Source organism: Amblyraja radiata, chromosome 13 (genome assembly GCF_010909765.2).
Source record: "Amblyraja radiata isolate CabotCenter1 chromosome 13, sAmbRad1.1.pri, whole genome shotgun sequence".
Classification (NCBI taxonomy): domain Eukaryota; kingdom Metazoa; phylum Chordata; class Chondrichthyes; order Rajiformes; family Rajidae; genus Amblyraja; species Amblyraja radiata.
This window is the reverse complement of record NC_045968.1, coordinates 37,904,305-37,925,719: the sequence shown is the minus strand read 5'-3', so window position 1 is coordinate 37,925,719 and position 21,415 is coordinate 37,904,305.

Sequence of the window (21,415 nt, the reverse complement as noted above, 5' to 3'; positions counted from 1 at the left end):
TTCGGATGGAGAGACGTTCCGACTTGAAACGTCACCTATTCCTTTTCTCCATAGATGCTGCCTGACAAGCTGAGTTATTCCACCATTTTGTGTCTATAACAGATTGGTTGCTAGTGGAAACATTTTCGGATGGGAAAGAAAAATAGTGGTTTCCCACCATCGATCTAAGTTGAGGGGGATTCAGCAAAATTTCAAAGCTTCTGATTTTTCAACATCGATGATTTCTTTTTGGGGAATGCAATGAAATGAATGAAATATTGATATAGCTTTTCTGTATTTTATTCCTTTTATTCGCGCATAAAACATTGGGTCTCTTCTGTCATGCCAAGCACTGCTACAGGGCAGCAGTAAAATGAAAGATGAAATGCTTCACGTTTGTTTCTCAGCGGCCGTTTCGGAGACTTGATGCATATTAATGATCGCTCCCTTTGCAATGTTGATTAACCCTGCCACTGCTCACAGTTGGAGTCTGGTTCAGAGGCTAATCGAGCTCAGGGTCCTGAGCTGAGTATTTTCTACAGTGGAAGAAAGATTCCAACTCGCTCCAAGTCAGAGGTTTGAGGACTTAAACACCACTCAAGAAAGGTTAAGAGAGGGTCAAGTGTGTTTAGTTGTTATATGCACAGACACTGGAACAGTTAAATTGTGACTTGCAGCAGCATAACACAATACTCATAGATAATGTATAATAACCCCAAAATATTCAAAAATGTATTGTACTGTGCGGAGTTTGTACATTCCCCTCGTGACTGCATGGGTTTTACCTCGGGTGCTCCAGTTTCCTCCCACACATCCAAAGACGTACAGGTTTATCGTTTGATTGGCCTCGGTAAAGATTGTAAATTGTCCCTAATGCATAGGATTGTGCTAGTGAATGGGGTGATCACTGATCAGCGCAAACTCAGTGGGCTAAAGGGCCTATTTCCACGTTGTATCTCTAAACACAACAAAACTAAATGTTGGTGAGGCATTTGGTGTATTGTATTACTCTTATCTGCTACCAGTGGGGTCTGGTAGCTTGTTCCGTCTAACCACCACCTTCTGTGTGAAAGATCTCTCCGTCAGGTTCCTACTGAATCATTCGCCTCTCACCTTCAATCTATGTCGTCTGGTTCTTGATTCCCCCGCCCTCGGTAAAATAATCTGTGCATTCTCCCTATCTCTTCCCTCATAATCTTATACACCTCTATGATCACACCTCAACCTCCTGCACTCAAGGATAAAATCCTATCCTGCCCAACCTTTCCCTGTAGCTCAGGCCCTGGAGACCTGAAACCATCCACGTAAACCTTCTCTGCACTCTTTCCTGTTTAATGAAGCTGTGATCGCCAAATGACTCCGCTGGTAGAGCCACTGCCTCACGCCGCAGACACCCTGGTTCAATACTGACTTAGGATATTGTCTGTGCTAAATTTTCATGTTCTCCCTGTAACCACATGCGTTTCCTCAGAGTGCTCCCATTTCCTCCAACATCCCAAAGACATGCGGGTTTGTAGGTTAAGTGGCCCTCTGCAAATTGCCCCCTAGTGTGTAGGGGATAGATGGGAAAGTGGGATAATATATTGTGAACGAGTGATCAATTTTCAGCATGGACTCAGTGGGCCGAAAGGGCTATTTCCATGCTGTATCTCTAAATTAAACGACATCCTTCCTCTAGTAATGACATCCTTCTTATAGCATATTACATGTTTCCTATAGCATCACACAATTGGCTTCATCCTCTCAATTCAGATGATGGTTCTCAGATCTGGATCATTAACTGTTTTTCTCCTCATAGATACTGCCTGATCTGCTATTACTATACAAATCCTACTTTTACTCATCCACGGGTGATAAAATGAACAATGTCTTCTTGGCTAATTTCATGTGAATTCCATAAGAAAAAAATCATGCCTGTAGAATGAAGTTCCTTTTGCAAACCTTTTCCAGTATTGTTCCCACTCGAGTCACTGGTAATAAGCCGTTGATGAAAGCAGCAAGATGTACCAGAGCTCGGGATCCCAAGAGGCTACTCTTCAGACAGCCGGGGTCATTTGCTGGAGACAGCTGTCTTGATGTAGCACATCAGTAGTGGGGCTGGTTCACAGGATGTTGCCACAGCATGCAGTCCTTCCTCATGACCTGCCGAATCAGGTCGCAATGAACCTTTAAAGCATTTTTGACAGCAGCAGAATTTAACCAAAGTAAAATTGGAGGGAAGGAATGAAAATTGACTGTGATGAATTCCAGGGGCCTTAGTTTTAGTTTAGAGACTAGACAAAGTGGGACCCATTCCCCCAATGCAATATACCACCACTCACCCATTTCCATTGTGACGCAAGAGATCCCCGTTGTTACGCAGGTCAGGGCAACCCTCCCCAACTGCGCCTCGCCATCCGTCTTCCTACCTCTATCCTCCTCCATTCCCCCTCACCCCCCAGCAATCCCTCCCCCTCCTATTCACCCTCCCTCTTCTTTCCCCTCTCCTCCTCCCCTCCTCCACTCCCTCCCTCACCTCTCCATCCCTCTCCTTCCCCAACCCTCAGTCAGTCCCTCCCTCCATCATCTCTCTCCCCTCCCTACCCCCCTCTTGTCTCTCTGTCCCCCTGCTCCCCCACTCCTCACCTCCCCCCTATCCCACCCCCCACAATGAAAATACAATTTAAAGAAAATGTAACCTCCCCGTATCCCATTGAAAACCACTTTTTTTTAATGTAAATGAAATTCGGGATTCCATTGTGATGTCATTGTGGGGTGGAACACTGTTTATTAATTTAAATGAGATCCATTGTGATGTTAATGTGGGGTGGAACACTGTTTATTAATGTAAATGAGATCCCATTGTGATGTCATTGTGGGGTGGAACACTGTTCTTTTAAATGTAAATGAGATCCCATTGTGATGTTATTGTGGTGTGGAACACTGCTGAGGGGCAGACAATATGTAAATGAGATCCCATTGTGATGTCATTGTTCGGTTGAACACTGCTGAGGGGCATGCAGGTTTTTTAAAGTTATTTTTACGTTTTAAACGTGAATAACATAACATGTAAAATATGGCATAAATCTGAAGGAAACATATTTTTTGGACATCACAGGACAATGGTGAGTAAGGTGGTGCAAACATTGTAACGCTATCGTGTACCGTTTTTGTGCAAATATAGGTACAAACGTACAGACAAACAAAGATGAGTGTTTTAGTAATATATGTATACTAGACCAAGTGGGACCTGTTGGGCCCCGTACACCAACGCGGGGGAGAGGAGGGCACGGCATCACACGGGAGGGCTGGTCCACGAACACAGCGTTGGCGCTCACCCTGGAGACAGGCGCTCCCCCAGAGCCAATCACCCATTCCCCCAACGTAACCTGTTCACCCAACGCAATTTTCCACCACTCACCCATAAGCCTCAACTGCGCAGGCACGGCTCATTTCCCCTCACTGCATTCCCTTGAGCCAATGAATCCTTCCCAACCGGGAGCGGGAGGGGAGGGGGGGTGGTGGTGGGTGCAGTGGCCGCTTCCCAGAGCCAATGTATTGACTCGACTTCTGGGTTGGCGTTGTTGCTCCCTGGAGGCAATGAATCCTTCCCACGTGGGGGGGGGGGGGGGGTGGGAGTGAGTGGGGACAGTCGGTGCTTCCCAGAGTCAATGAATGGACTCGACTTTTGAGTCGGCGTCGGCATTCCCTTGAGCCAATCAATCCTTCCCACGTGGGGGGGGGGGGGGGGAGGGGGGCAAGAATCACGCTCCTTACTCGCCTTGAAGCTGCTAATCCTATTGTCTCTCTGTCACCTCTCCCTCTCTCTCCATTTCCCTACCCTCAGTCACTCCTTCACTTCTCCCCTTTTGCACTCCCCCATTGAAGACAATGTTTAAATAACATTTCTTCTCCTTCCATCCCCCACACCAGTGAACTCTCGTAGCTTCTGTGTTGGCAGCAGAGATCCCATTGTGATGTCATTTTCGGTTTTCGGAATCTTCACGGCAGCTTGTGTAAATGAGACCCCATTGTAATTGGACGACTGTGAGATGCCATTGTGACATCATCACTGGAAGCTGCAAGAAAAGTCTCACTCTCACAGGCAGTTATTATTTTCAAAGTTTACTTTTTTTAAACTTTAAATAACAATAACGTGAAATATAACATCAAATGTGAAGAAACTTGATACTAACAACGAGGGGGAAAAGTTGAGTAATATTCTGCAAAAAAAATTGCGCTATTGTGTAACATTTTGGCGTAGTTCCTTGATCTCACAGATAGACAAACAAACAAGATGAGACTTTTAGTATAATATTAGACTAAGTGGGACCTGTTGGGTCCCAGCATCACACGGGAGGGCTGATCCCCCAACGCAATATTCCACCTCCCCACCAATTCCAGTATTGCTGGCCAGTGGGGGAAGGGGGGGGGGGCTTTCTGGAGCACTAGTATGGGAGTGAGCTGAAGGGACTGATTTCCAGAGGGCTAGTATGGACATTGTGGACCGAATGGATTCTTGGGCTGGCGGCTCAGTCACTCAAGCCTGTTGTGTTGGCAGCTCACTCACTCACGGCTGGTGGGCTGGCAGTAGACTCACGGCTATTCCTTGAAATTCCATTTCAAGCAGCGTGAAGGCCACCAAATTCAAGTGCAGTTTCATACCATTTCAAGCAGGGTGCAAGGCCACCAAATTCAAGTGCAGTTTCTTACCACTTCAAGCAGGGTGCAAGGCCGCTAAAGACAGTGACCTTCCCCTCCTTCATCTTGCAGAGACTGCCACACCCACACTTCTAGGTTTTATAGTCCCTCCCCTCCCACTAGAAGGGGCGTGGCCTTCATGGTGTGATTGACATGAGAGAGAAACTCAACATTTTTTAAACATTAATAATTCTTTTATTTTTCATCGATGGGAAATCCTTGGCACCTGATGAGTGGAGGGGGACTGACTAAGATGGCCAAAAATCACAGCCGTACGTGGTAGCGTTTTTTCTAAAATCAATATAAAGCGCAAACTTGAAGTGGTCAAGATTAGACTTTTAATCATATAGAAAGCAAGGCAACTTTCATTGGGCAAGGCAACTTTAATTCGGCAAGGCAACTTTAACTAGGCAAGGCAACTTTAATTAGGCAACACAGCTTTAGCATTTCCAAACCAAAGGCAACACAGCTTTAGCATTTCCAAACCAAAGGCAACACAGCTTTACAATTTCCAAACCAAAGGCAACACAGGTTTAGCATTTCCAAATTATATTTTCAAACCACATTAAGGGCACTGACAGGTCAGTAAAACCACTCATAGTTTAGTAGACATGTGTTCAGTGTTATTCACAGCTCAGGCTGAGAGACGTGACCCTCTCTCTCCCCCATCTTGCTGAGACTGACTGAGGCACTCAACAACTTCAGGGTTTTATAGTCCCTCCGGAAGGGGCGTGGCCTTCAGGAGAGAGAATCTCAACATTTTTTAAACACCAATAACTCTTTTACTTTTCATCGATGGGAAAAATCATCTTGTCCTGCGCAGCAGAGGGGGACTCTGAGTAAGATAGCCAAAGATCACAGCCTTAAGTGGCAGCGTTTTTTCTAAAACCAATATACAGAACAACAGGAAGTGGTCAAGATCAGACTTTTAGATATATACTAGACCAAGGGCAGACCCGTTGGGTCTGCTCCCCCAACGCAGCCGTTCCCTACCCGTAGCCCCCACGGGAGACGTGGTCCTCCAACTCAAGTGGCCCAGGAATGAGGAGTGCGGCTGGTTTTAAATGGCGTCTTTGAGGCGCGATGCGGGCACCAGCAGCCGTTATGGTCGCTGGCCAGCAGGAGGCGACAAAATGAGTGAGTGGGGGGGGGGGGGGAAGAAGGTTTTAATGAAAAATGTGGACATAAACATAACGAAATCTAATGAGGAGTGGATAGTTGGAATGGAAAGTGAAATGTCTACCGAAATGGCTGCTTCTATGGGTGAGAAGCCAGTTTATTTTTGAAATATTGGGGGGTGGGGGGGGGGGGGGGGGGAGAAGGATTTGATTAAGAACGTGTACTTAAACACGACAAAATGTAATGAGGAGCAGATACTTAGAAAGAAAAGAGAAATCTCTACCGAAATGGAAAAGATCTCGGAGATTGAGCGTCTGGATTCGGCGTGGCAATGAATCAAAGGAAGAAATGCAGCCGGCAGCCGTACATGTAAATGGATCTATTCTGATTGGACATCTGCGAGCATCGGCCATTCCGATTGGACATCTGCGAGTATTGGGCATTGTGAGATCACACGATGGAACGAATCAAAAGGCAGAAAGGCAGCCGGACGGCAGCCAGACGGCAGGCGGCAGGCACAGAGTTTTAATAGTATACTAGACCAAGGGCAGACCCGTTGGGTCTGCTCCCCCAACGCAGCCGTTCCCTACCTGTAGCCCCCACGGGAGACGTGGTCCTCCAACTCAATCGGCTCAGGAATGAGCAGTGCGGCTGATTTTAAATGGCGTCTTTGAGGCGAAATGCGGGCGCCAGCGGCCGTTATGGTCGCTGGCCAGCAGGAGGCGACAAAATGAGTGAGTGGGGGGGGGGGAGAAGGATTTGATTAAAAACGTGTACTTAAACACGACGAAATGTAATGAGGGGCGGATACTTAGAAAGAAAAGTGAAATCTCTACCGAAATGGAAAAGATCTCGGCGATTGAGCGTCTGGATTCAGCGTGGCAATGAATCAAAGGCAGAAAGGCAGCCGGACGGCAGGCGGCAGCCACAGAGTTTTAATAGTATACTAGACCAAGTGCAGACCCGTTGGGTCTGCCATCCCAATGGTGTGATCCCCCAACCCAATATTCCACCATGCACCCGTCTCCTCCAATGGAACTGAAGCTGTTCCCAAATGTAAGATTCCAGCACTCCCCTGCCTCACTCAGCAGTGGGTTTAAAAAAAAATCCAATTGCACCTCCCCTGCCTGCTGCAGCAGGGAAAAGGTCAGAGTGTTCCTGTCTTGCAACTTTGTTTCGAAGTGTGTTGGATGCTGAAATGGCTGCTTGTATGGGTGAGAAGCCAGTTAATTTGTGAAATAGTGGGGGGTGGGGGGGGGGGGGGGGGGAGAAGGGTGTGATTAAAAATGTGTACTTAAAGACAACGAAATGTAATGAGGAGCGGATACTTAGAAAGAAAAGCGAAATCTCTACCGAAATGGAAAAGATCTCGGAGATTGAGCGTCTGGATCGGGCGTGGCAATGAATCAAAGGAAGAAATGCAGCCGGCAGCCGTACATGCAAATGGATCCATTCCGATTGGACATCTGCGAGCATCGGCCATTCCGATTGGACATCTGCGAGTATCGGGCACGAATCAAAAGGCAGAAAGGGAGCCGGACGGCAGCCGGACGGATAGCCCCAGAGTTTTATAGATAGAAGATAGATAGATAGATAGATAGATAGATAGATAGATAGATAGATAGATAGATAGATAGATAGATAGATAGATAGATAGATAGATAGATAGATAGATAGATAGATAGATAGATAGATAGATAGATAGATAGATATATGCTAGACCAAGTGGGACCCGTTGAGTCCCTGTCACATGGGTGGCCTGGTTGCCAATGCAATATTCCACCACTGACCAATAGCCCCCAACTGCGCTAACGTGACAATAACTTGTAAAATATTACATGAATGTGAACGCATCTTACTCTTCCTCTTCAGTCCCCTATTCCCCTCCTCCATTCTCCATTCCACGCTCTCCTCACCCTCCTCTACTTCTTCCACTTACCCTCTCCCTCCCCTCCTCTCTTTTCCCCCTCCCCTCCTCCATTACCTCGCCATCCCTCTTCCTACCCCTATCCTCCTCCAATCTCCCTCATCCCCCAGCACTCCCCCTCCTCTTTACCCTCCCTCTTCTTTCCCCTCTCCTCCTCCCATCCCCCACTCCCTCCTTCACCTCTCCCTCTCTCGCCTTTCCCCTACCCTCAGTCAGTCCCTCCCACCATAAAAAGAACAAAATAATTTCTTACTGATTGAGGAGATTAGAAGAGACAAAGACTAAAGACTGGAATTAGGGTTTTTAAGAGTGTTTATGTACTGATGCTGTTAGAAATGTGGAATTCTCCTCCACTGTATTGATGTTGAATTATTGGCTAACTTTGAATCTGAGATTGATAGATTTTTGTTATTTCTCTGTCAGCTGACTACATCTGATTTTTCACTGTTTTATTGTCATATGTCCCAAAACGGATCAATGAAATTCTTACTTGCAGTGGCGCTACAGATAGGTAAACATAGTACAATGTAAACACCAAAACAAGTTCAGTGTATATGTGTATAATATATTTGCATGTATATGTATATATATATATATATATATATATATATATATGTATAGAAACAAGGAACTGCAGGACTGTTCTTCAAACTTCAAAAGAACAAGGGGGAAAAAGCTGTGCATATAATATTATCTGCAAGATCTAGCGTGTGTGTTGGCACGCATGCACAGCATTCCAAATATAATATATTTTTTACTCTTGCAGAACTTTTATTTGTAATTTATGTAGAATTTATTTTCTCTGTGTTGTCAGCATCTATGTACCTGTGATGCTGCTGCCGCAGGGAAGTATTTCATTGTACCTGCACCTCACCAGACTAGTGCATAAGACAATAAATTCAATTTGACTTTTTCTTAGTGTTCTGTTGTTAATCAAATTGAGTTGTTGAAATGTTAAAAATCGGTTCAGTCTGGGTCATCCAAAGAAATTATTTATTCTGGCAAGGAAGTCAAAGACAAGGCCATATGACTACAAACGTTGGATAGAGATGATTCATGAGTGAAATCAAGATGGACGGTTTAATCAAATATTTGCAGAATAATGACAGTCTGTAGATGTTGACCTTCCTGCAGCCAGTCTCAGTAACCCCCTCAAGCACCAACACTCCTGCCTTGTTTCTGACCCTTCCAGCTCTTAGTTCCTTCTCTATCTTCATAATCCACTTCCCGCCATTACACATCTCCTTCCTCTCAACTTCCTCTCTTCCCCTCCCCTCCAAATCTTTAGTTTGGATTAGAGATACAGCACAGAAATGGCGGAAGTGGCGGCGCTGCCTTAGCAGCTGCGGCTCGCCTGCAGTCCGTCTGTTTTTTCTTTTTGTTGTTGTTTTCTTTTGCCCTGTTTTAGTTGATTTTGGTTTGTTGGGTTGTGTGCGTGTGGGGGTGGGGGGTGGGAGTAACATGTTTTTGGTCCCTTCCTTCGGGGGGATGCGTCTTTTTCTTGTCGTATCCCCCGTCTCCGTCTCCGTCTCCGTCTGCGCTGAGGCCTAATGGCAGAGCTGGCGGCCTCGGGGCTATGGCGGCGTTCCGGCGGCGACCCGACTTGGGAGCTGTGGCAGCGTTCCGGCGACGGCCCGACTTCGGAGCTGTGCCGGTGTTCCGGCGGTGGCGGCGACCCGTCTTCGGAGCTGTGCCGGCGTTCCGGCGGCAGAGACCTTACTTCGGGGCTGTGGCGGCGTTCCGACTTCGGAGGCTCGGCTGCGGGCCCAGTGGACAACATCATCGGGCGCTCGCAGGTAACAGGTTGGTGACCTGTTTTTTCCGAAGCTCCCGCAACAACAGCTTCATCCGCTGGACTGGAGGACGGCAGCTTCGACCACCCCGGGCCGCGGAGTTTGAACCGGCCCATTCGCGGAGCTCGGATTCAGCCGCGGGACTGACTTACTTACCATCACCCGGCGGGATCACAACATCGGAGGCCTGGACCGCCTCAGCTCAGAGGGAGAACAAGGAGGGAAGAGACAGAGACTTTAAGACTTTTGCCTTCCATCATAGTGAGGAGGTGCCTGGTGAACTCACTGTGGTGGATGTTAAATTTGTGTTTATTGTGTGTTTTTGTTATTTTTATTATATATATGACTGCAAGGCACGAAATTTCGTTCAGACTGAAAGGTCTGAATGACAATAAAGGATACTTTGACTTTTTGACTTTTGACTTGGAAACAGGCGCTTCGACCCACCATGTCCACGCCGACCAGCGATTCCCGTACACTAGCCCTATCCTACACACTAGGGACAATTTACTATTTTTACAAAAGCCAAATTAACCTACAAACCTGTTTAAACAATAAACTATCATCATCATTATCGTCTTTGGAGTGTGGGAGGAAACCAGAGCATCCGGGGAAAACCCACACATTCACGAACGCACAAACTCCGTGCAGGCAAGCACTTGTAGTCAGGATTGAACCTGGGTCTTTGGTACTATGTTAAAAAACACCAAAGACCCAGGTTCAATCCTGACTACAGGTATTGTCTGTATGGAGTTTGTACCTTCTCCCCGTGACTATGTGGGTTTTCCCCAGGTGCTCCGGTTTCATTCCACACTCCAAAGACGTGTGGATTTGTGAATTATTTGGCTTCTATAGAATTGTCCCTGGAGGGTAGGATAGAACTAGTGTACGGGTGATCATTGGTCTGCGCGGACTTGGTGGGCCGAAGGGCCTGTATCCTCGCTATATCGCTAAAACAAAAAAAAACTAAAACTAAAAACTGCCCTGCCTAATATGGCTATCCATACCAATTCAATAGTCAACAGTGATTAATTGTCATATACAACGGGAACGAGATTCCTACTTGCTGAAACGTTGCAGACACATTAATGCAACAACCATGGCAAATTTATGTACAACAAACAAAAAGCCACTGCTTTATTTCTGAGTTGTGCATCCCGGCCTGGTAATCTCAGTAACAATGCACTATTGCCGTGGCATGCGGCCATATCCACAAGCCAGTCAGCCCTTCTCATGAATGCTCCCCCGTGGTCTCTGGTAAATGCAGCAGCTCTTCTGTTTCCAACTTGCATAACACCTGATTGCTGGTAACCACCCTTGTTGGCCTTCCATGAAGCCAATTCTGTATCCAGTTGGCCTGCTCTTTCGTTAATGGGTGGTGAATCTGTGGAATTCATTGCCACAGAAGGCTGTGGAGGCCAAGTCAATAGATATTTCTAAGGCAGGGATTTATAGATTCTTGATTAGTATGGGTGTCAAGGGTTGTGGGGGGAAAATAGATCAGTCATGATTGAATGGCGGAGTAGACTTGATGGCCCAATTCTGCTTCTATAACATGAACTTATTCTCTGCCTCAGAGGTGGAGGCAGATTCTCTGAATGCTTTCAAGAGAGAGCTAGATAGGGCTCTTAAAAATAGCAGTCAGGGGATATGGGGAGAAGGCAGGAATGGGGTGCTGATTGGGGATGATCAGCCATGATCACATTGAATGGTGGCGCTGGCTCGAAGGGCCAAATGACCTACTTCCGCACCTATTGTCTAATGTCTATTATGCGCTCTTCCTGGATCCAATGCTATCTAAAGGGCCTGTCCCACTTGGGCGTCATTTACGCTTCATTTACGCGACATAATTTACGCGACACGATGCACGACGCGCGTGTCGTGCCGCATGCATTGCATGCGCATGATGCATGGTGAGGCGTGGTGGCATAGGTAGTGATGCATGGTAGTGTGCAGTGTCTCAGGATATTGGGATTCTCAAAATCCTGGCGTGCCACCTGCGTGACGCGCAAATGACGCCCAAGTCACGTCCTTAACCTTCCAGAGCAGCCTACCAAGCATAAATAAAACCATCGTCCATGCTGTCAAACCACATGAACTAAACTAATTCAACAATCCACTAAGTGTTCTGTTGCCACTGATGTCCCTTCTTCCTCTTCAGATTTCTGCAGGAGATGAACCTAACTTCCACAGGCAATATTTAAGAGGGAGTTATATGTTACTATATTTAAGAGGGAGTTAGATGTGGCCCTTGTGGCTAAAGGGATCAGGGGGTATGGAGAGAAGGCAGGTACAGGATACTGAGTTGGATGATCAGCCATGATCATATTGAATGGCTGTGCAGGCTCGAAGGGCCGAATGGCCTACTCCTGCACCTATTTTCTGTTTCTATGTTTCTATATTCTGACACCCATCTCATTTTATCCCATTTGCTATAATTGTTGCTTAGTTTAGTTTAGTTTAGTTTATTGTCACCTATACCGAGGTACAGTGAAAAGCTTTTATTGCATGCTAACCAGTCAGTGGAAAGGCTGTACATGATAACAATTGGATAACACCCACAGTGTACTTCCAAGTTCATGAATCAATCAGTTAATCTACTGTTGTTGCAAGGGTGGGCAATGTTGAGGAGAATTGTTTGAGTTTCCCAAGTGTTCAGGAGAACATGATAATGCAACATTTCGTGTCGGGACTCTTCTTCAGACTAAAGAAAGGTCCTGATCCGAAACGTTGCCTATCCATGTTCTCCATAGATGCTGCTTGACCACTAAGTTACTCCAGCAATCTGTGTCCTTTAGTTTAATTTAGTTTATTGTCACGTGTACCAAAGTACAGTGAAAAGCTTTTTTTTGTTGCTTGCTATCCAGTCAACGAAAAGACTATACATGATTACAATTTGGGTACATCCTGTACCCAAAAAGTCAAGGATTACTGGTCTTAATGACTACAGACCTGTCGCACTGGCCTCTGTAGTCATGAAGACCCTTGAAAGGCTTGTGCTTGCCAAACTGAAAAACATCACGAACCCCCTGCTGGACCCTCTGCAGTTTGCATACTGGGCCAATAGATCTGTGGATGACATAGTCAACATGGGCATGCACTTCATCCTCCAGCACCTAGACCACCTGGGGACCTATACGAGGATTTTGTTTGTTAATTTTAGCACTGCATTCAATACCATTGTGCCAGAGCTACTGCACTCCAAACTTTCCAAGTTGACTGTGCCTGAACCCCACTGTCGGTGGATCACCAGCCTCCTGACAGACAGGCATCAGCATGTGAGACTGGGAAAGCACATCTCGGACCCGCAGACTCGCAGCATAGGAGCACCGCAAGGCTGCGTACTCTCCTCTCTCCTCTATTCTCTCTAAACCAATGACTGCACCTCCACAGATTCCTCTGTCAAGCTTCTCAAGTTTGCAGACGACACAACCCTGATTGGACTGAGAGGAATCTGCCTCCAGACAGGAAGTGACACAGCTGGCATCCTGGTGCCATCACAACAACCTGGAGCTCAATGGTCTTAAGACAGTGGAATTGATTGTAGACTTTAGAAGAGCTCCCCCTCCCCTCATTCCACTCACATCAACAACACCACAGTCACATCTGTGGAGTCTTTTAAGTTCCTGGAAACAATCATCTCCAAGGTCCTTAAATGGGGGATCACCATCGACTCCACAGTCAAAAAGGCATAACAGAGGATGTACTTCCTGCAGCAGCTGAGGAACCACAATCTGCCACAGGCAATGATGGTCCAATTCTATACGGCCATCGTAGAGTCTGTCTTCACCTTCTCCATCATGGTCTGGTTTGGCTCAGCCACCAAGCACGACATTCGGAGGCTGCAGCGAATCGTCCGATCAGCTGAGAAGGTTATTAGCTGCAACCTTCCCTCCATTGACAAACTGTACACTGCAAGGGCCAGGAAGCGAGCGGGCAAGATCATCTCTGACCCCTCTCACCCTGCCCACACACTCTTTGAATCACTTCCCTCTGGAAGGCCACTCCGGACTGTCAAAGCTGCCACAGCCAGACATAAAAACAGCTTTTTTTCCACGAATAGTAGCTCTGCTCAATAACCAAAAATCTGTAGCCTCCTATTGCTCTGGTATTTTATTTAATTCACATGTTTAATCGATAATGTTTTATGTGTCATTCCTAACTGTCACTGTATGTCATGTTGTCACTTGTGGGCGGAGCATCAAGGCAAATTCCTTGTATGTGAATACTTGGCCAATAAACTTATTAATTAATTCATTCATTCATTCAATCAAGCCATCCACAGTGTACAGATATAGGATAAAGGGAATATTGTTTGGTGCAAGATAAAGTTCAATTAAGTTTGATTAAAGATAATCTGAGGGTCTCCAATGAGGTAGATGGTAGGTCAGGACCCCTCTCTAGTTGGTGATAGGATGATTCCATTGTCTGATAACAGCTGTGAGGAAACGGAAGACTGAATCTGGAGGTGTGCGTTTTCACACGTCTGTACCTCTTGCCTGATGGGAGAGGGGAGAAGAGTGGGTGCCCGGGGTGAGAGTCGTCCTTCATTATGCTGGTAGCCTTGCCGAGGCAGCGTGGTGTAGATGGCCAATGGAAGGGAGTTCGGTGTGTGTGATGGTCTAGGCTGTGTCTATAATCCTCTGCAATTTCTTGCGGTCTTGGATGGAGCTGCTTCCGAACCATGCATCCTGATAAAATGCATTCTACGGCGCATCTGTAGAGTTTGATGAGAGTTATTGGGGACAAGATGAACTTCCTAATCCTTCTACACAAGTAGAGGGGTCAGTGTGTTTTCTTAGCTGTTGCATAAATATGGCTAGTCCATTGCTGATGATATTTACCCCGCGAAAGTTGAAGTTTTTAACCATCTCTACTTTGGTGCCGGCAATATATAGGAAAGGAGGGAAAGGAATTTTACTTCGGAGTCACGTGAGTGACTACGTGAAGAACCCTGCCAGGACGCATGCGTGTCATATATCGCTACACGCATTGCAACGAGTCACAGCAGGGGGAACGACGTTCCCTTAGCGGCAGAATTTGAAAGCCGGGAACAGCAGGTAAGGAGACTCTGCGTTCCTTCCACTTACCTTACAGGTGGAGACATGGACCAGATCCACGAAGGCTGCGGGAAAGCTGGCGGGGGATAACAACGTAGTTGCGGGCAGCCGGCAGCCGGCAGCAGCAGCCAACGGCACGCCAATCTCCCGAAATGGGAACAGCTTTTGCACGCACATTGAAGGAGCAAAACATGACCCAAGACCACCAAGATGCACTGGCTTTACTCTGCAACTCACAATATGAGTTGAACAACATCAGGAAAAGTGCTATCCAACCAGCTTTAGACCCCAAATTTGCCGGCCTCTGTAAACCTGGAACCTCCAAACCGCCAATACTACTATTTGGAGGGGATCTACCAAAACAAGTCAAAGAACTTGATGAAGAGGCAAAAACACTGGGGCTCATAAAAGCAACAACCAAAAGCTACTACGGCCAAAAATATCACCCCTACGGACCCCCCAGTCGGCCAATACAAACCGGGGCAAGCGCAAAAACCAGGAACATCCAACATCGGTCTTTTTTAGGCCATGGCCCAGACCGACCGTCCTGGAAAATGCGCAAGCCCTCAACACCAACCCAACAACAGACCCAGACAACGGCGCCTCAACGTCCAAGGAGGATGCTGAAGAAATAACACACCTACCACTGGTAACCATGGAGGTAGGTGGGTCTGGTTCCTTAAGAATTAAAGGGAGCATGAAAGTTGGTGGGAGATTACGATATTATTTGGATGCATGGAATAAGATAACCACCGACACTTACATTCTAAGCAGTATCCAGGGTTATACCATAGAATTTATAAAAAAAACATAACCCTCCAGTACAGCATGTACCGAACCGAATGTTCGTGCTCACAGGCATAGAGAAATCTAAAGCACATGCTGAACAACAGCGGCTATATAAAAAAGGAGTAATTGAACACACCCAACACGAATTACAGGAATTTGTGTCCAATATCTTTATAAAAAACAAGGAAGATGGTGGTTGCCGCATCATCATCGATTTGACTACTTTAAATACCTTTGTACAATATATTCATTTCAAGATGGAAACCTTTGTTACTGCTAAGCAATTGATTTCCGAAGGCTACTACATGGCAAGCATTGATTTAAAAGATGCTTACTATACAGTACCCATAAGAGGTGACCACAGATGTTATTTAAAATTCAACTGGATGGGTCAGCACTGGCAATACAGGGCACTACCTAATGGGCTGACATCAGCCCCCAGGTTATTCACAAAAGTTTTGAAACCAACCCTAGCGTTACTGCAAAAACAAAAACACATGGTACTGGCATATCTAGATGACATATTTATTGTTGGCAAAACTTTGGAATTGACTAAACAAGCAGTAACAGCCACAAAACAATTGTTTGAAGAACTGGGATTTATCATCCATCCAGTTAAGTCTAAATTAACGCCTTCAACAAAAATGGATTATCTGGGGTTCACCATTAACTCAGTTGTCATGTCAGTGACTTTGCCGAAAGGAAAAGTTACAGCCTTAAAAGAGGCTTGTAGCGAAATCATTGACATCACCATTAGACTGGTAGCTAGAATAATTGGGAAAATAGCGGCTGCATTTCCAGCCACACAATTTGGACCTTTACACTATCGAAATTTACAGAGAGCAAAAATAAGAGCACTCAAAATTAATGGTGGCCATTTTGACAGACCAATGAAGCTACCAACAGAGGCCATGATGGAACTAAAATGGTGGGAACACAACATCAAGTATTGTTCCAATCCACTAATTATCAGCAACCCGTCTATGGTACTACAAACTGATGCCAGTGCACTTGGTTGGGTAGTTACCAATTCCATCTCCAGCTGTGGAGGGAGATGGAATGCACAGGAGGCATCATTATTAACAACACTGGGCATAAACTACCTGGAAATGTTAAGTGCATTCCATGGCCTTAAGTCATATTGTTCTGGGTTAAATCACCAGCATGTTAGACTACAAATTGACAACACCACCGTGGTAGCATATATCAACCACATGGGTGGAAATAAATCGACATCATGTGACAATCTGGCCAACACAATTTGGCAATGGTGTATCCAGAGAAATATTTGGATATCAGCTACCTACTTACCAGGTAAACTAAATTTAGTGGCAGACACCAGGTCACGCAAATTCAATGGAAACACTGAATGCATGTTGGATAAAAATGTATTTGCTGGAATTACAGATATCGATCTTTTCGCATCCAGGCTCAATCACCAGTTATCAAATTATGTTTCATGGGAACCAGACCTGGGGCAGCGGCAACAGATGCATTTTCACTGCATTGGGGGAAATTGTTTATTTATGCATTCCCTCCTTTCTGCCTCATCAGTCGGGTATTAAGGAAAATACAGCAAGACTCTGCGTCTGGTATTTTGATAGTACCCGATTGGCCTACTCAACCATGGTTCCCGGTGATACTAGACATGGTATTAGAACCATGCATCACCATCCATCATAGACCTAATTTACTGGTCCATCCGGTAACAAAGGAAAGATCACCCACAGATCTATGAACATCCCGTCTGTTCTGGAATTCCTGGCAAGCCTCCATTACGATGAGAGGCTCAGTCATAGTGCCAGCAACTGCGCCAGAAGTGCTCTGTCAACATACCTGTGGCAAAGAACAGGGCGGCATTCTGTTGGGCCACACCCTGGTAACCAAACTCATGAGGGGCATTTTAATGTTAATCCCCCAAGAACCAGGCACTCCCAAATATGGGATGTGAGCATTGTACTGACCATGTTAAGAAACTGGTCTCCAGCTACAGCTCTGTCCCTACAGAAACTGACTATGAAACAGTCATGCTGATGGCCTTGGTCACGGCACAAAGCGTCCAGTCACTACAGAACCTAAGGCTGGACAACATGACTATTTCATCTGGAAATTTCACTTTTCACATCAATGAATTAGTCAAACAGAACAGACAGGGGTCAGCAGGCCTAAAAACAGAATTCAGGGCATACCCGACAGATGATCGTCTCTGTATTGTAACACACTTACTATTATATATGGAGTATACTAAGATCATCAGAGGGAAAGAAATGTCACTTTTAATCAGCTACAAACAGCCACTCAAAACAGTGACAGTCCAGACCATCTCTAGATGGCTAAAACTGGTCCTAATAAGGCTGGAGTAGACACTAGCATTTTAAATCTCACTCCACCAGGGCTGCCGCTACATCGGCAGCTATGAAGTTGGATGTTCCTATGGACCAAATCCTCAAGACAGCAGGATGGTCAACGGAGAAAACTTTCCAATGATTTTATAACAAACCAGTCGTTAAACCTGGAACATTTGCAGAAACAATTTTAAGTTCTGTAATATAATTTACCCCATAAATAGGGGCTATAATTTGGTGTTAATATATTTATCGTTGGGTTTTCAATATAGTATTGATGTCTGATGATGTTAACACTATTCTCCCCATAATCAAGGCAGATGTGATGCATGGACTCGTTTCCACGGCATGAAATCACAGAGCTTTAAAATCTTCACGTAGTCACTCACGTGACTCCGAAGTAAAATAGTAAGATTAAACGAGAACTTGCCAGTTTGAAGTTTGATCGTTATTTTATGAGGAGTAACGTTGAGGGAATACGTGCCCTCCGCTCCCACCCTTGATCATATACTCAACTGGTATCTCTTCTCTAATCTTACTATGTTTAGTCATTACCGTTATCTGTGATTTCACACCGCTGCTTTGAAGAATGACACGCATGCGTCCTGGCGGGGATCTTCACGTAATCCCTCAACGTTACTCCTCATAAAATAACGATCAAACTTCAAACTGGCAAGTTCTCGTTTAATCTTATTATTAGTTGATGAAAGTGATGTTGGTGCAAGGCAAGTGAGAAGGGAATGGCAAAGATTGCTATTTGAGTGCTTTTATACTCATAAGCTAACAGCAAGAAGTTCTCTGATCCTGGCATCTGTGTGTGATTAGTTGAAACTTGCAGTGCAGTAAGGGCAGATGTTATTGAGTTCTTCAGCTTTTTCTCATTTGGCATCGTCTGTCTTTAATAATACGCACTACAACCGTGGTGATTGATTCACAGCATTGAATACAACCAATTGTTAAGTTCCTCCCCATGCTGTATATCTGTCACTACCTTGGCATGTTAGTCTAATCCATCAAGACATTCATTGGTTCAGGCTGCCTTACACACAATCTCTAATATTGGTGGAGGTTGCGCTTGTCACAGTCATGGTACATCACAGGTATTGACCTCCCCACCATCGAAGCGATATATGGGAGGCCCTGCCTCAAAAATGCAGCCAGTATCGTCAAAGACCCGCACCACCCTGGTCATGCTCTCATTTCACTCTTATCTTTGGGAAGGTATATAGATCTACCATCTATCTCATTGCAGACCCTCGGACTATCTTTAATTGGACTTTATCATGCTCTTAACATTATTCCCTATATCCTGGATCTGTACACTGTGGACGGCTTGATTGTAAACGTGTATAGTCTTTCTGCTAACTGAATACCATGCAACAATAAAGCTTTTCACTGTACCTTGGTATATGTGACAGTAAACTAAACTACACTAAACTAACCTAAACCATGCCTCATAATTTTTTTTACTGGGTAGCGCTACCAGCAATGGCTGTCTCGCCAGCTGTCTGTCTGTCCTTTCTTCTTTTTGTTATTTTTAGTACGTGTTAAAAGTATGTTTTAGTGTTCCTTGGTTTGTTTTATGTGGGGGGTGGGGTTGGGAAAATATTTTGTTTTCAATCTCTTACCTCAACAGAGATGGGATTTCTTTCCTTATCGTATCTCCGTCCCCACTGCGGCCCAACATCATGCAGTTGGCGGTCTTTCCTGGAGACCGACCCGGCGCTCCAAGCCGCAGGAGTCTGCGGGACTTTAACATTGCGGAGCTTGCGATCCTTTTGCCGGGAATCGAAGCCCCAACCGTGGGACCTGTGGACTTTATCATCGTAACATCGGCTCCTGGTAAGAAGAGGCCGACTCGGGAGCTCCATGCCTCGGAGAGAATTTCAACCTCCCTGACGCGGGAGTTTCGATCACCCCGATGGGGGCTTTGATCGTCGGCTGCGGGGGCTTTGATTGCCCCGACTGTGGATGGTTTGACTGCCCCGAACGCGGAACAACAAGAGGAAGAAGATTGAACTTTATTGCCTTCCATCACAGTGGGGAATGTGGAATCCACTGTGATGGATGTTTATGGTAACTTTTATGTGGTTGTGTGTCTTGTTGCTTTTTACTTAGTATTGCTGTATGATAACTCAAATTTCACTGTACCTTAATTGGTACATGTGATAATAAACTGACCTTGAAACCTTGCAACCTAAGGGCCTGACCCACTTTGCAATTTTGCCGGCGTCATATCAGTGTCGCCAAAAGATTTTGAACATTAGAAAATCCAGCGGCGACACTTGAAAAAAACACCGCGTGTCATACGTCATCACGCTACGTCATACGTCATTACGCGGCATCACGGCACGTAATTTTCAGTGACCTGATACATCAGTCAATGATGCCGGCAATCACCGAAAAAATCACCAAGTGGGACAGGCCCTTTCATTTTATATGCTTCTTGTGGGTCTCCCCTCAGCCTGTGATGCTTCAGAGAAAACAATCAAGGTTGGCCAATCTCTCTTTATAGCCAATAACCTCTAATCCAGGCAGATTCTGCCCCATCTGCCCCATCACCAAAGCCTCAACATCCTTCCTGTAATGAGGCAACCAGAACTACACGCAATATTCCGAATGCAGAGTAAACAAAGTCCTATAATGCTGAAACACAACTTCCTGACTCAATGTCTTGACCCACAAACTATTTACTGCTCTATCTACTAGTGTTGCCACTTTCAGAGGGGCTCTGGACTTGGACCCCAAGATCCCTCTGTACATCAATGCTATTAACAGTATATTTTCCCCTTCCTGCAAGCAAAGTGTGCCCTGTGTGATGACTGGTTCTACAAGACTTGTACACTGCGGCTCCTGAAGGCCATTGACAACTCATCGTTCATAAGTTATAGGAGCAGAATTAGACTATTCAGCCCATCGAGTCGACTCTGCCATTCAATCATGGCTGATCTATCTTTAAGTCTCAACCCCATTCTCCTGCCCCATAAATCTCATCACATAAAATGTCTGTCAACATTCTGAAATATCTTTGATGCATCAGAGACATTGGTTTTAGAGATTTTAGTTTAGTTTTAGAGATATAGCATGGAAACAGGCCCTTGAACCCAACAAGTCCACGCTGAACATCGATCATCGTTCATACTAGTCTATGTTATCCCACTTTCTCATCCACTCCCTACACGCCAGGGGCAATTTACAGAGGGCCAATTAACTTTCAGGCTCGCACGTCTTCGGGATGCGGGAGAAAACTGGAGCACCGGAGAATGTGCAAACTCCACACACAGACAGAACCCAAATTCAGGATCAAACCCGGGTCTCTGGTTTTGAGGGGCAACAACTCTAATAGGTGTACCACCATGCCATCTTGTAAATGGTTAGAAACAATATTGATAATAAGTTTAAAAATCCATCAAATGAATCAATTAACGCATAAAAACACAATATAATAAAATAAAACTTAGCAAGATTACCTATAACTTTTTAAAGATAGGTTGCAACCTATTTTGGCTTAAGAATAGGATATGAAATGTATCAAAACCCTCAGTGTAGCAACTTAGAAATGCCTGAAGACACAAGAGACCACTGATGCTAAAAAATTGTGCGAAGAAACAAAGTGCTGGAAGAACATGGCGGCACAGTGGCGCAGCAGTAGAGTTCCTCCCTTACAACGCCGGAGACCCAGATTCAATCCTGACCACAGGTGCTGTCCGTACGGAGTTTGTA